At 43.8% G+C, this 14,393-nt stretch overlaps 1 protein-coding gene across 2 annotated transcripts in view; it reads left to right on the top strand.

The window, feature by feature from the left end:
- C6H11orf24 (chromosome 6 C11orf24 homolog) overlaps positions 1–14,393 on the top strand; it is a 64,826-nt gene that overhangs the window by 11,907 nt on the left and 38,526 nt on the right. The window contains exon 3 of one of the 2 annotated variants that reach the window (XM_077818187.1): positions 4,156–4,281. The exons of the other annotated variant lie outside the window; for it this stretch is intronic. The gene's annotated coding sequence lies outside the window, so the exon portion shown is untranslated. The remainder of the gene's footprint in view (positions 1–4,155; positions 4,282–14,393) is intronic. 2 annotated transcript variants of the gene reach the window in all.

Genomic DNA, 14,393 nt, shown 5'->3' with positions numbered 1-14,393 from the left:
CCTTTCTGTTGAAAAACAGGATAAACTTTCCCCCACACCCTCTTTTTATAAAATGCTTTCATAGTCTGAGTGCAAGCATCACAGAAGTACAAAGTGTTATTTTCTACATTTATTCTGAGCTTGCAGGTGTTGAAAGCTTTCTGCTGTAGCTCTTCTGAATCCTGGCTTATGTTTGCTCTGTTTTCCACTGCAGGCCAAATAAATTCCTCCTGTCAGCAAGAATGCAGTTAAGAGTGCATGCATTGTGAGTTTCCACCATCAAAAGGATTTTTGAGTCCATATGGACCCACTCAGAACTGCTGTGGAATGAGTCCAAGGGGAGAGGGAAGTCCAACAAGAACTGGGTACACACACATGAATGGGTGTTGGGGTTGGAATTCATCCCTAACGGAGAAGAGGGGATTAATAGTTTGTATGAGTGTTCGTAAAGGCAAACTGGTAGAAGAGAAGTAATTGGGGCCTGTGCATCAAGTCCAGTAAGCCATCAGAATGACTCCTGTGACATTCATCTGAGCTGCTTGCACTGTATCCTGGCTTTTCAGTTTGCCTCAAACCCAGAATGCTATTTAAACATAGTGGGTGTTTTTTTAGATATTAAAAACACAAGGGAAGTAGAACAATCTTTCCTAGAAGTTTCTAAAACTGCTTTAATGATCCTTAGGCTAGATCTGTGATTTCATATCGAAGGTAGGCACTGAACTGGATTTTGAGAGAGACCTGGCTTCAGTGACCACCTCTGCCACACACACACCTGTATGACTTTGGACAAGTCACTCTGACTTCCTGTGCCTCAGTTCCCCATCTGTAAAATGGGTATCCTACCTCATCTATTTAAACCATAAGCTCTTTGCGGCAGAGACTGTGTCTTATGGGTATGTGCAGCGCCTAGTGCAATGGGGTCCGTCCCAATCTTTGTTGGGGGACCTTTAAGTGCAACTGTAATACAAATAATATTTTGCTCTAATTTTGTGAATGTGATCTGCAGTTGGGTGATATAATCACATCTAATAGCAAAGGAAAATTAGCTGAATTTTTTTCTCATTAAATTTTCGTTCTTTTATTTACCTTAACACCAATGGGAAGCTGCTGTCTTGACAGTGTGAGGATGCAAACTGGAGTGGGCTAGAAACACCTTGTGAGAAGGTGTAAGAACTGCTCGGAAGAGAGTATATGTGCGCTCTCTCTCTCTCTGTCTCTCACACTCACGCTTCCTGTAACCCTTCCTGAGCTGAGGCTTTAGACTGATTTTTATATTCTATTATTTAAGCTACTAATAAAGTTTTCTTTGAAGTGTGGCTCTCCAAGGGTTTTCCCTGCAGCGGCCCTCTCTAGTAGTTCCTAGTGTTCTTTTACCTCTAAGAAATGCTCTAGATTCTAGTAAATCCTGGTTGACTCTAACAAGGTACATCTCTCAGCATGGGTTAGCAGTAACTTCTCTGCATCTTTATGTATGGGTCTAGCACCCTGGCTTAACAGAAAAGCCATGCATTTCTCTGTAGTTTCTTAGAAAGCCTGACCTTCATACATGCTTTAGATTGAAAAGCTTGACGTCCTAGTTACTAATAATTAAGAAGTAGTCTTTGGATTCTGTGAGTGCGCATGTTTCCATGTGACAAATCCCTTTGCAGGACTGAGCGCTTATTTGGTATACTTTATTATCTGACTCTGTCTGAGAAAAGGAGACAATTAAAATTCACAAGAAGCAGAGATGACAGTTGTGCTACATTCATGACTATGGGAGTGTGAGTACATGTTATACTTATACATAATAAGAAACCAAATCTTATAACTAATCAGCGAAGATATTTCCATTTCCCCTAAAGTTACACAAGTGAAAATCGGGGGCTGGGAGGATTCAATCAGTTGTTGTTTCCATTTGAGATATCTGTGGAAACCTTATCCCTAGGTGATCAAATGGTCCCTTCTGGCCTTAAATCTATGAACCTTTCTGTACCACTTTGTTAGTATAATTAGTTGGGCATTGCTAGTGGATGTTACTCAGAACGACTTGTTCTGAGCGATTACATGCAGGTTCCACTTTTGTATTTGTTTGGTAAAAAATCTTATTCACTAAGGCTCATAAGAGTGTCAGGTGTGTGAATGTTTTCCATTTACATTCTGTTCTGAACAGGGCTTAAAAAAAAGTGTATTAGTACATGGATCTGTGACTATTACCTGGAAAATCATTCATTCTCTCTCTCCAGCAGGGCTTTGTTTCAGAATTCAGGAGTATCATTAACTTGAAAAAACAACTTCTTGCTCATCCATCTAGGTAACATGCTGAATCTGTGAAAATCTGGGATCATCTTTTAAAGGAGCAGACTCCCTCCATTCTTGACTGGTTTTTTTTTTTTTGTCCCCTTTAGTCCTTCTTGTAAATTAATCCTGATTATTGCCTGCATGAAGTGTGCAAAACCTGTTTCATCTTCTCAGTCTGTTGATATTGAGGCTTTGATGGTCTGTCTCTCAGTATATTGCTCCATTTCAGTGATGGATGTGATGCAACTGGGTTATAATGTCCTCTTAGGATTATATAGTACCTTTCATCGTGAAGGATCCCCAAGTACTTTTCACACATGGAAATGGCTTCACTTTCAACTTACAAGCAGCCACTTCAGTGATGTATCACAAACAGATATTTAGCTGTCTACAGCAACATCATACCATTTTTTTGGGACAAGAAATCCAAATAACTACTGTAACCAAGAGCCATCTTTATTTGTATAGGTTCCGAGTCAGGACAGCATCTGAACATATGCATAATGCTGTCACAATGAAGGTTAGTCTGCTTCAGATATTTGCTCTGTGTAGTGCTTAGTGGTCTGGGATGGAAAGAGGTAAGGCCTTGAAGTAAATTTTAGATTTTTTTTTTTTTATTTGCAGTGGGTGGTGTTTAGTCAACTGGTGTATGAGGTTCTGTATTCAGACCTTTGCTGTCATTGGGATTCATAGGGATTGATGCAGTTTTTGAATTCTGTGTCCATGGGGAAGCAATAGTTACGGAAGGACTTTAGAAAGGAAACAAATGTGAAAATGTGGATGTAACTCTCTTTTAAATTTCATACCTTTTGCAGCATGCTTGTAATACTGGTTCATTTGTTTGGTTTTTGATAGAAAATTTTACATCAAAAGCCTTTGCTTAAGGAAATTTCAATTACTGGGAGAGGAAATGAATTGCTTCTGCCATTAGTGTTGTGCATCAGTGAGGGCTAGATGGGCCCATTCCTAATGAAGACTGTGTTTTGGAAATTGAGTTTTTCTCTGTAAATTTTCTCTCCTGTGAGATGTAATTAGTTGATAAAACATTTCTTTTTTGATTAAATTTTTTATTTAATCTGGTAGCTACTTGGTTACAAGATATAATTTTGTACATTGCTTAACTTTGGGAGATGTTTGGAGAACAGCTGGTCCCTGTAATCTGAAACCTACTAGGTGTTCACTAAAGGTGTTAATTCTGCTCTCTGTTAGTTAACTTTCCTACCTGTCCTGGGACTCTCAAAAAGATTCTTTGAGGCTTGTGGATACGTTGGATCATAGCCTCATGTGATATCACTAATTAATAAAGTGCTTCAAGTATCTTGCCTGGGACTTCCAACAAAGTGTGGATCTAATAGTCTTGATTTTTTCAAATAAGAACCTCATTCACCCCCTTGTTAATTATGTTTGAGATCATCTTTGTACATTGAAAAAGTTAAAACAAATGTTTTTGCTTTTTAGTTCCTCTTAAAAACTCTGACAATGGCCATCCAGGCATAGGGTAGTCGCTTAACAAAAAAAACCAAACCACTGATCCCAGGAAGAGCTGATATACAAATCTGACGGGGAGGTTGGGGGCAGAAAGAGTAGAATCTGAAAGAGTCTTGCACTCAGATACCATGTTTGAAATGGATGCAAGTTGATGATCAATATTTATGCAAACTAGAACCGCACTTTGCATGTATACCCAAACAAACATACCAGGAACTGATGTATTTTATTTTATTATACACAATGATATGTGTTTCAAATGGGTAGGTTCATTGTCATGGCTGTACCCTCTGTGCCTTTCAGTCTTAATTGCATAGTTCCCACCACTGTAGTATCTGAGCACCTCATGATCTTCAATGTATTTGTCCACACAACACCCCTGTGAGTGCTACTATCCCTTTCTTACAGATGGGGACCTGAGCCACAGAGAAACAAAGTGACTTGTCCCCGGTCACCCAGGAAGTCTGTGGTGGAGCTGTGAATTGAGCCCTGGTCAGTGCCTTATCCCTTGGTTCTCAACCTTTCCAGACTACTGTACGTACCCCTTTCAGGAGTCTGATTTGTCTTGCTTACCCCCAAGTTTCACCTCACTTAAAAACTACTTGTTTACAAAATCAGACATAAGACAAAAATGTCACAGTACGCTATTACTGAAAGATTGCTTGCTTACTTATTTTTACCAGATGTATAAAATAAATAATTTGGAATATAAATATTATACTTACATTTCAGTGTATCGTATAGAGAGCTCTATAAACAAGTCATTGCCTGTGTGAAATTTCAGTTTGTACTGACTTCGCTAGTGTGTTTTTACGTAGCCTGTTGTAAAACTAGGCAAATATCTAGATGAGTTGATGTACCCCCTGAAAGACTCCTGTGTAACCCCAGGGGTACAAGTACCTCTGGTTGAGGACGACTAGCAACAGACCATGCATCCCCTCATGCTTTTACAGCAAAAGGGGAGAGGCAAGCAGCATTTTCACAGGACAGATCTGTGCAGGAAACCAACATAATATGCTGCATCCAAAAGTCCCTTAGGTGCTGAGTCCTGGTTTAGCATGTGATAAGCATCCCACCATGAAGTCTCTGAGCACAGCTCCCAGAAAAGCAGTTCCACGTGTGCATCTATGTAGGTAGCTCTAGAGAGTTATTTAGGGCAGTGTTTTCAACACTTCGCTGTCTGTGTGTGCTTGTGGAAGCCTGGCAGATGAACACACATGTACTGCGCAGGCAACTGGGCACAGAAATAGATGCATGTGACACTCTTGAAACTTATGTAAATATACACACCATTACCCTCACTATGCAGATATGGAGGGAGCTACATTCAGTTGCACCTTTTGCCCTATTTTCTGTTTAAAACCGTATGAGCAGCCTCTGTGTTGGCTGGCCAGCAGCAGCTCTGACTGAACATTCTTAAATTTAATTAAGATTAATTAAAGATTAATTAAGATTAAGATTGCATGGTAGGCGTAAGCCTTGAAACTAAGGCAATGTGAGCGATCTGCATGAAAACCTTTGCCGATGCAAGGCTGAATTAGAAAGACTAACTGAGCAAAGATTTAAAAGAGCTAAGTGTGTCTAGCTTGATTTAATTTTTAAGAGTTAAAGTATAGATCTCTCATTAGTGAAGTTTTTAAATGAGAAATATTCAGTCAACTCCAGAATTTCTAGACTTTTACATTTTAAACTCTGTAGCTGATGTTCATTACAGCAGTGTTTCTATGTGGGGATTAACTCTGGATCTTCAACTTAAAGCAGACGGTTGGATTTTTTCATGTATTGGTTTTGTAAAGTACCACCTGCTGCTTGTATCTTGTACACTTGGCTGCTTCACATCTTTCACTGTTTGGATGGTATATAAAGGGAATTCGTTGTAGCTAGTCTCAAATTAGGCTCTTAATGAGCTCAGATGAGTTTGAGGTCAGGCTTCAAGGGTTTCTTCAGGTATGTTAGCAACAAGAAGAAAGTCAAGGAAAGCGTGGGCCCCTTACTGAATGAGAGAGGCAACCTAGTGACAGAGGATGTGGAAAAAGCTAATGTACTCAATGCTTTTTTTGCCTCTGTCTTCACAAACAAGGTCAGGTCCCAGACTACTGCACTGGGCAGCACAGCATGGGGAGGAGGTGACCAACCCTCTGTGGAGAAAGAAGTGGTTCGGGACTATTTAGAAAAGCTGGACGAGCACAAGTCAATGGGGCCGGATGCACTGCATCTGAGAGTGCTAAAGGAGTTGGCGGATGTGATTCAGAGCCTTTGGCCATTATCTTTGAAAACTCATGGCCATTGGGGGAGGTCCCGGACAACTGGAAAAAGGCTAATGTAGTGCCCATCTTTAAAAAAGGGAAGAAGAAGGATCCTGGGAACTACAGGCCAGTCAGCCTCACCTCAGTCCCTGGAAAAATCATGGAGCAGGTCCTCAAGGAATCAATTCTGAAGCACTTAGAGGAGAGGAAAGTGATCAGGAACAGTCAGCATGGATTCACCGAGGGCAAGTCATGCCTGACTAATCTAATTGCCTTCTATGATGACATAACTGGCTCTGTGGATGAGGGGAAAGCAGTGGACATGTTATTCCTTGACTTTAGCAAAGCTTTTGACACTGTCTCCCCCAGTATTCTTGCCAGCAAGTTAAAGAAGTATGGGCTGGATGAATGGACTATAAGGTGGATAGAAAGCTGGCTAGATTGTCGGGCTCTGCGGGTAGTGATCAATGGCTCCATGTCTAGTTGGCAGCCGGTATCAAGTGGAGTGCCCCAAGGGTTGGTCCTGGGGTCGGTTTTGTTCAATATCTTCATTAATGATCTGGAGAATGGTGTGGATTGCACCCTCAGCAAGTCTGCAGAAGACACTAACCTGGGAGGAGAGGTAGATACACTGGAGGGTAGGGATAGGATACAGAGGGACCTAGACAAATTAGAGGATTGGGACAAAAGAAATCTGATGAGGTTCAACAAGGACAAGTGCAGAGTCCTGCACTTAGGGCAGAAGAATCCCATGCACCGCTACAGAGTAGGGACCAAATGGCTAGGCAGCAGTTCTACAGAAAAGAACCTAGGGGGTTACAGTGGACAAGAAGCTGGATATGAGTCAACAGTGTGCCCCTGTTGCCAAGAAGGCCAATGGCATTTTGGGATGTATAGGTAGGGGCATTGCCAGCAGATCGAGGGACGTGATCGTTCCCCTCTATACGACATTGGTGAGGCCTCCTCTGGAGTACTGTGATCAGTTTTGGGCCCCACAGTACAAGAAGGATGTGAAAAAATTGGGAAGAGTGCAGCGGAGGGCAACAAAAATTATTAGGGGACTGGAACACATGACTTTTGAGGAGAGGCTGAGGGAACTGGGATTGTTTCTTCTGCGGAAGAGAAGAATGAGGGGGGGGATTTGATAGCTGCTTTCAACTACCTGAAAGGGGGTTCCAAAGAGGATGGATCTAGACTGTTCTCAGTGGTAGCAGGTGACAGAACGAGGAGTAATGGCCTCAGGTTGCAGTGGGGGAGGTTTAGGTTGGATATTAGGAAAAACTTTTTCATTAGGAGGGTGGTGAAGCACTGGAATTTGTTACCTAGGGAGGTGGTGGAATCTCCTTCCTTTGAAGTTTTTAAGGTCTGGCTTGACGAAGCCCTGGCTGGGATGATTTAGTTGGGGATTGGTCCTGCTTTGAGTAGGGGGTTGGACTAGATGACCTCCTGAAGTCCCTTCCAACCCTGATATTCTATTATTGAAATTGGCAGGAAAGGTGCTACCCCTTTAAGATTTCAGTGGGCATAATCTGGCATTGCAAGAGGATGCCCATGCAGTATTAGGATGGTGAAATCTGTGCACTCTAGTACCATATGGTGTCCGAAGCTGCTGGTTGCTTGATAGATGCAGGCTGGAAGTGGTATTGCTTGGAGCTTGCACAGTCGTTCTGTGGGAGGGGATATTCAAGAGAGTGAGTACAGAGATCCAGATACAGCCAATCTGAAGCACCAGATCCCTTCCTTGGGGAGGTGTGCCCCAGGAATGAGGGGAGGGGAGGAGGAAGGTGATGCATGGGGCCTGGTTGGGGCATGGGAAAGGGAAGGGGGCTCATCTTAGCTGTTGAGTAGCTCAACTTTTTTTTTTTGGCTCTGGGAAGGTGAATAGAAGAGGGAAACAAGAGAATATAAATATACAGCATGTACAAAAAGCCAAGACTTAGACAAATGGGCTACAAACAGTTTTAGTGGTGACAAATTATCTGTTGCAGTTTAAGATGTGGAACAGCTTTCTGTTTCAACCTATCTGAGCCAAAGGATTGGTGAGCAGTATTCCAGGTTTAATTCCCTTTCAGTCGGTTGTCATAATAAATAACATGGTGTGAACATCTAATCCTCGCTGCAGGGTACTTATTCTGTTCTGTGCTCTGCCCCAGCAGAGTTACCTAATAACGCAATGCAGACAGTTGAAGTGCAGAGCTCCTGTAAATTGTCTGAAGCCTACAAGGAATACCTAGCACTGAGGAGGAGGCTGTTATAGGTGGCTGAGTATAAACTGACTGAGAGCTAGAAGTGCTGCCGTCTATGATATATGCTGCAGTTAGTTCCTCCCCAGTTCATATAGAAGGTAATTTTTTCAGTGAAGATCTTTTTGTTTGCTATTAGTGAGATCTTCCCTCTAAATACAATGTACCATTTCATGTTTGCCCCCGTACTGTAGCCCCGTGGAGCTGAGCCCATGGGCCAGAGGCAAGGACACAGAATCCATCTGCCATTTCAAGGGCATACAGGACCTGCCTAGAGGTTGCCAGGTGTCTGGTTTTCGACCAGAAAGTCTGGTAGAAAAGGAGACCTGACAGTGTCCGGTCACCTGAGTAACTGTCCACAAACTGTTCCACCGCCGGACAGTTTTTCCATGCATGTGCGGAATTAATTTTATGCGCACCAATATAGAGGTGATGTGTGACATATCACCTCCATATTGGTGCACATAACAAAATTCATGTGGTGGGGCCGAGAGGCTCAGGGCTGGGGCAGAGGATTGGGGTGAGGGGCTCAGGGCTGGGGCAGATGGTTGGGGTGCAGGTTCTGGGGGCTACAGTAGGGAGAGAGGACTCCTCTTCTCCACCCCCCCCCCCAGCTCTCTCCCCCTACAGTAGTATCTGGGCTGGGGAGGAGGGAGAGACGCCTCTCCCTGGCCATGGCAGGTCTGTGCTGGGGCCAGCGGGAAGAGGCACCCCTCCCCTCCCCTCCCCTCCCCTCCCCTCCCCGCCGCGGCCCTGAGCCTCTGCATGGGGCTTAACAGGTCATGCAGCTTAGAGGGAACTTAGCTGCTGGGAGGGTGGGAAGAGCAGCTGCTGCTGGAGCTGGAGGAGCACTTTATGGCCCTACCAAATTCATGGTCCACTGTGGTCAATTTCACAGTCATAGGATTTTAAAAATAGTAAATTTCAGCTATTTAAATCTGAAATTTCATGGTGATGTTATTGTAGGGATCCTGACCCAAAGAGGAGTTTTGGGGGAGTTGCAAGGTTATTGTAGGGGGGTGTTGCGGTACTGCTACCCTTACTTCTGCACTGCCGGTGGCCGCGCTGCCTTCAGAGCTGGGCAGCTGGAGCATGGTGGCTGCTGGCCGGGAGCCCAGCTCTGAAGGCAGAGCCGCCGCCAGCAGCAGCGCAGAAGTAAGGAGGGCCTGGTATGGTATTGCCGCCCTGACTTCTGCACTGCTGCCTGCAGGGCTGGGCCCTCAGTCAGCAGCCGCCATGCTCTGGCCGCCCAGCTTTGCACTGCCTTCAGAGGTAAGGGTGGCAATACTGCAACCCCCCAAAATAACCTTGCGATCCCCCTGCAATTCCCTTTTGGGTCAGGAAGCCCAATATGAGAAACACTGGTCTCCCCCTGTGAAATCTGTATAGTACAGTGTAAAAGCGCAAAAATGACCAGATTTCACGGGGGGAGACCAGATTTGATGGCTGTGAATTGGGTAGGGCCCTACCCATAGCACACTGCTGTGGAGATACTGGACTGCTCTAGAACAGCCCATTGAGACTGGTGCAAATTATAGCAGCTCCAAGGGTACTGTAATTTATGAGAAGGGCCATTTGGGCCCCTGGAACAGCCCAGGAGCCAGAGGGTGTCTAAAGGTGTCATAAAGTGCGGAACTGCGTTAGCATTTTTGTTAGAAGCTTCTGTCTCAGATCCTAGCAAACGCCAGTTCCTGGATATCCACTAGGACTGCCCTGTGCTCTAGATCTCCAGAGTGGGTTAAGCTTCTGGAGCCTGAACGGAGTCCAGTCATTCTTGGGGTCCCTCGGTGCACACTCAGAGTTCAGATCTTCTATCTGGCACCCCCTTACTGTTATACCAATAAAATAAAAACCAGCAGGATCTTATTAAAGGGAAAAAGGCAAAATACCACATTTATTGTGAATACAGAAAGAATCATAGTAATCAGTTAGTTATAGTTATAACATTCCATTCCCTCTCATATTCACACACACACACACACACACACACACACACACACACACACACACACACACACACACACACACACACACACACACACACACACACACATTCTGCAAGGTTGTTATCATAGTTACCAGCCTTAGAGTTGCTCATGCCAAGCCACTGGCCAGGTGGCCTGGACATGAGGAGGGAGCAGGGCCTTGTCAGATGCTCATCTGATGCTCCTGGAAGTTGGTTTGCAGAATCAGACCCCAAAGTTCTCACTTTCTAGAGTCCACTTTTATAGGAATTGCTTCCTATGCCAGTCTATGGGAATTGCTTCATCATGCTGTTGCTGGATCAATCAGCAGATGGCACATTCCTGACGGCTCCGTGCTGCCAGATGTTATCTTGTTCTTTGGTTCTCCCGTCCTTGAGGCTGTTGGGTGGATTCCAGTCTGCCCTCCGGGAGCCCTCTGGTTATTTCCACTTGACGCCTTCTTCAGCCGATGGACACTGGATTCTTAGGCTGGCGCCTCCCTGATCATTCAGTTATTATCCACACCAAGCATCCATCCACATACATCCTATATCTCTATTTTAATCACAATTGTTAATACAACAAAAGGGCGGGGAGTCTCTGGGTGCTGTTTCTGTTGTTAGAGTATTGCTTTGAGTCTCTCTCTGTGTGAATTGCTTTGAGAACAGACTCTGTCTTAGAATGTACTGATGCAATTAGCAGCTTGCAAGTTTCACACACAGAGGGAGAGATACAGTACCAAAAACCAAGAGACGTCTTAATTAGTAATACCCTGGAATTTAAACTATGGGGAATCAAATTCATTTGTGATTTTAATACAGAACTTCTTTAATATGATCCAACATAATGAGTGTTGGAATTCACTGTCCAACCTTCTAGCCCCACTGGGCGCAGCACTGACCCTTCAGACTCCCCAGTACTTGAATCCACCCTTCTCCCAGAGAAGGTGTGAAGCTTCTGGTTTACAGTTTAATTCCCTTGGGGGAACGTGGCAGTTGTGAAGCAGTCCCACACACACTTTGTACAGTCTAATGTTATGTTCTTTATATTTAATCACGTGACGCACAAGAGTGCAAATCACACTGTTAACCCATAGGATAAACACACGCCAGTATTTTGAGGGTGAGGAAGTTAGATTTGGACATACTAACTAGCTCGATGGGCTACACACACAAAACAATAAATGTCCCTAAATGTAATGTCCTTCATTAGCGTACCCTTCCCTTGGGAGATCATCTGCGTTTAGGTAGGCAGGGTCTTTCACCCCATTGCCTACTCTCATCTTCTGCTGGTTCAAGAAGGCTCTCAGTCCCAGTCTCTCCCCCACATCTCAGTTTTTCATAGACTCCTGCTGGGGTCACTAGGTTTTTTTGTTTGTTTGTTTGTTTGTTTTTCTCCTCTTCCTAAGCCAGGTCTACGCTACAAATTTACATCTGCGCAGCTACGCCACTGTAGCACGTCTGGTGAAGACGCTCTGAGCCAACCGGAGAGAGCTCTCCCATCGCCTTAATAACTCCATTTCTGAGAGCAGCGGTAGCTATGTTGGCAGGAAAAGCTCTCCCGCTAACGTAGCACTGTCTACACAGGGGATTACGGTCAGTAAAACAACGTCGATCAGGGATGTGGATTTTTTGCATCCCTGTGCGATGTAATTCTACGGAAGTAAGTATGTACTGCTGTAGACCAAGCCCTGGTAGTCCCCTTACTTACTTCCTCCTCTTGCCTGAAGGGAGGGAGGTTTGGATCTTCTCCCAGCTAAAGCAAACCCACTGTCCCAGGGTATTTCCCAGGGTATTTTCCTTTCAATAGATGATCATTGCATGCTGATCATTCATCATTGTCTCTGGTCTGGAAGAGACTTGACATGATCTGGCTACCTCAGGGTGGATCCCTGCACATATATGCTTTCTGTGACACAATGTCATGATAAAATTTCATAAAATCATCCACAATTCAGAAGTGGCACAGACAGAACCCCTAATTTGTCACAGCTTCAATTTTGCATTAGATTTTAAATGCAACAGGATAGTATTTTTCATGCAAGACCCAAGTGTCTTTAACAGTTAATATGTTTTCAGTAATTGACCATATGTATAAAAACAGCAGGGTAAAACGACGATTGATAAACTTACTGTTGGAATTTATGTGAAACTGCAATGTACTGCAAAGGAATACTTCTCTAAAAGGCCTGCTGACCAACATTCAATCTTCCCCTGTGTAAGAAATGTAATCAGTTTGAACAGTAATGATCAGAGGTCAGATTTTATAGGACTTGGAGTCATAATCTCCCAGGATCTACTCTATAGAGCTGGCAATATTGCCAACTCTCATGATTTTGTCATGAGTCTCATGATGATTATTGGTTTCAGAGTAGCAGCTGTGTTAGTCTGTGTCCGCAAAAAGAAAAGGAGTACTTGTGGCACCTTAGAGACTAACACATTTATTTGAGCATAAGCTTTCGTGAGCTACAGTTCACTTCGTCGGATGCATTCAGTGGAAAATACAGTGGGGAGATTTATATACACAGAGAACATGAAACAATGGGTGTTACCATACACACTGTAAGGAGAGTGATCAGGTAAGGTGAGCTATTACCAGCAGGAGAGCCGGGGGGAGTGGGGTGGACCTTTTGTAGTGATAATCAAGGTGGGCCATTTCCAGCAGTTGACAAGAACGTCTGAGGAACAGTGGGGGAGGGAATAAACATGGGGAAATAGTTTCACTTTGTGTAATGACCCATCCACTCCCAGTCTCTAGTCAAGCCTAGGTTAATTGTATCCAGTTTGCAAATTAATTCCAATTCAGCAGTCTCTCATTGGAGTCTGTTTTTTTTTTTTTTTTTTTTAAGAATTGCAACTTTTAGGTCTGTAATCGAGTGACCAAAGAGATTGAAATTTTCTCCGACTGGTTTTTGAATGTTATAATTCTTGACGTCTGATTTGTGTCCATTTATTCTTTTACGTAGAGACTGTCCAGTTTGACCAATGTACATGGCAGAGGGGCATTGCTGGCACATGATGGCATATATCAGATTGGTAGAAGTGCAGGTGAACGAGCCTCTGATAGTGTGGCTGAAGTTATTAGGCCCTTTGATGGTGTCCCCTGAATAGATATGTGGACACAGTTGGCAACAGGCTTTGTTGCAAGGATAGGTTCCTGGGTTAGTGATTCTGTTGTGTGGTTGCTGGTGAGTATTTGCTTCAGGTTGGGGGGCTGTCTATAAGCAAGGACTGGCCTGTCTCCCAAGATCTGTGAGAGTGATGGGTCGTCCTTCAGGATAGGTTGTAGATCCTTGATGATGCGTTGGAGAGGTTTTAGTTGGGGGCTGACGGTGATGGCTAGTGGCGTTCTGTTATTTACTTTCTTGGGCCTGTCCTGTAGTGGGTGACTTCTGGGTACTCTTCTGGCTCCGTCAGTCTGTTTCTTCACTTCAGCAGGTGGGTATTGTAGTTGTAAGAATGCTTGATAGAGATCTTGTAGGTGTTTGTCTGAGGGGTTGGAGCAAATGCAGTTGTATTGTAGAGCTTGGCTGTAGGCAATGGATCGTGTGGGGTGGTCTGGATGAAAGCTGGAGGCATGTAGGTAGGCATGCGGTCAGTAGGTTTCCGGTATAGGGTGGTGTTTATGTGACCATCGATTATTAGCACCGTAGTGTCCAGGAAGTGGATCTCTTGTGTGGACTGGTCCAGGCTGAGGTTGATGGTGGGATGGAAATTGTTGAAATCATGGTGGAATTCCTCAAGGGCTTCTTTTCCATGGGTCCAGATGATGATGATGTCATCAATGTAGCGCAAGTAGAGTAGGGACATTAGGGGACGAAAGCTGAGGAAGCGTTGTTCTAAGTCAGCCATAAAAATGTTGGCATACTATGGGGCCATGCAGGTATCCATAGCAGTGCCGCTGATTTGAAGGTATACATTGTCCCCAAATGTGAAATAGTTATTCCTTTCCTTAAAGCCCCAGCTCCTGGAATAAAGTGGATATGTAATGATATCAGCCTCCATTCTTAAAGAAAAAAGTGTCTAGTAGGGCTGTCAAGCAATTAAAAAAATTAATCTCAATCACACGATTAAAAAATTAATAGAATACCATTTATTTAATATTTTTGGATGTTTTCTACATTTTCAAATATTGATTTCAGTTACAACACAGAATGCAAAGTGTACAGTGCTCACTTTATATTTTTGATTACA

Source organism: Eretmochelys imbricata, chromosome 6 (genome assembly GCF_965152235.1).
Source record: "Eretmochelys imbricata isolate rEreImb1 chromosome 6, rEreImb1.hap1, whole genome shotgun sequence".
Classification (NCBI taxonomy): domain Eukaryota; kingdom Metazoa; phylum Chordata; order Testudines; family Cheloniidae; genus Eretmochelys; species Eretmochelys imbricata.
This window is presented reverse-complemented; position numbering and strand designations above follow the sequence as displayed.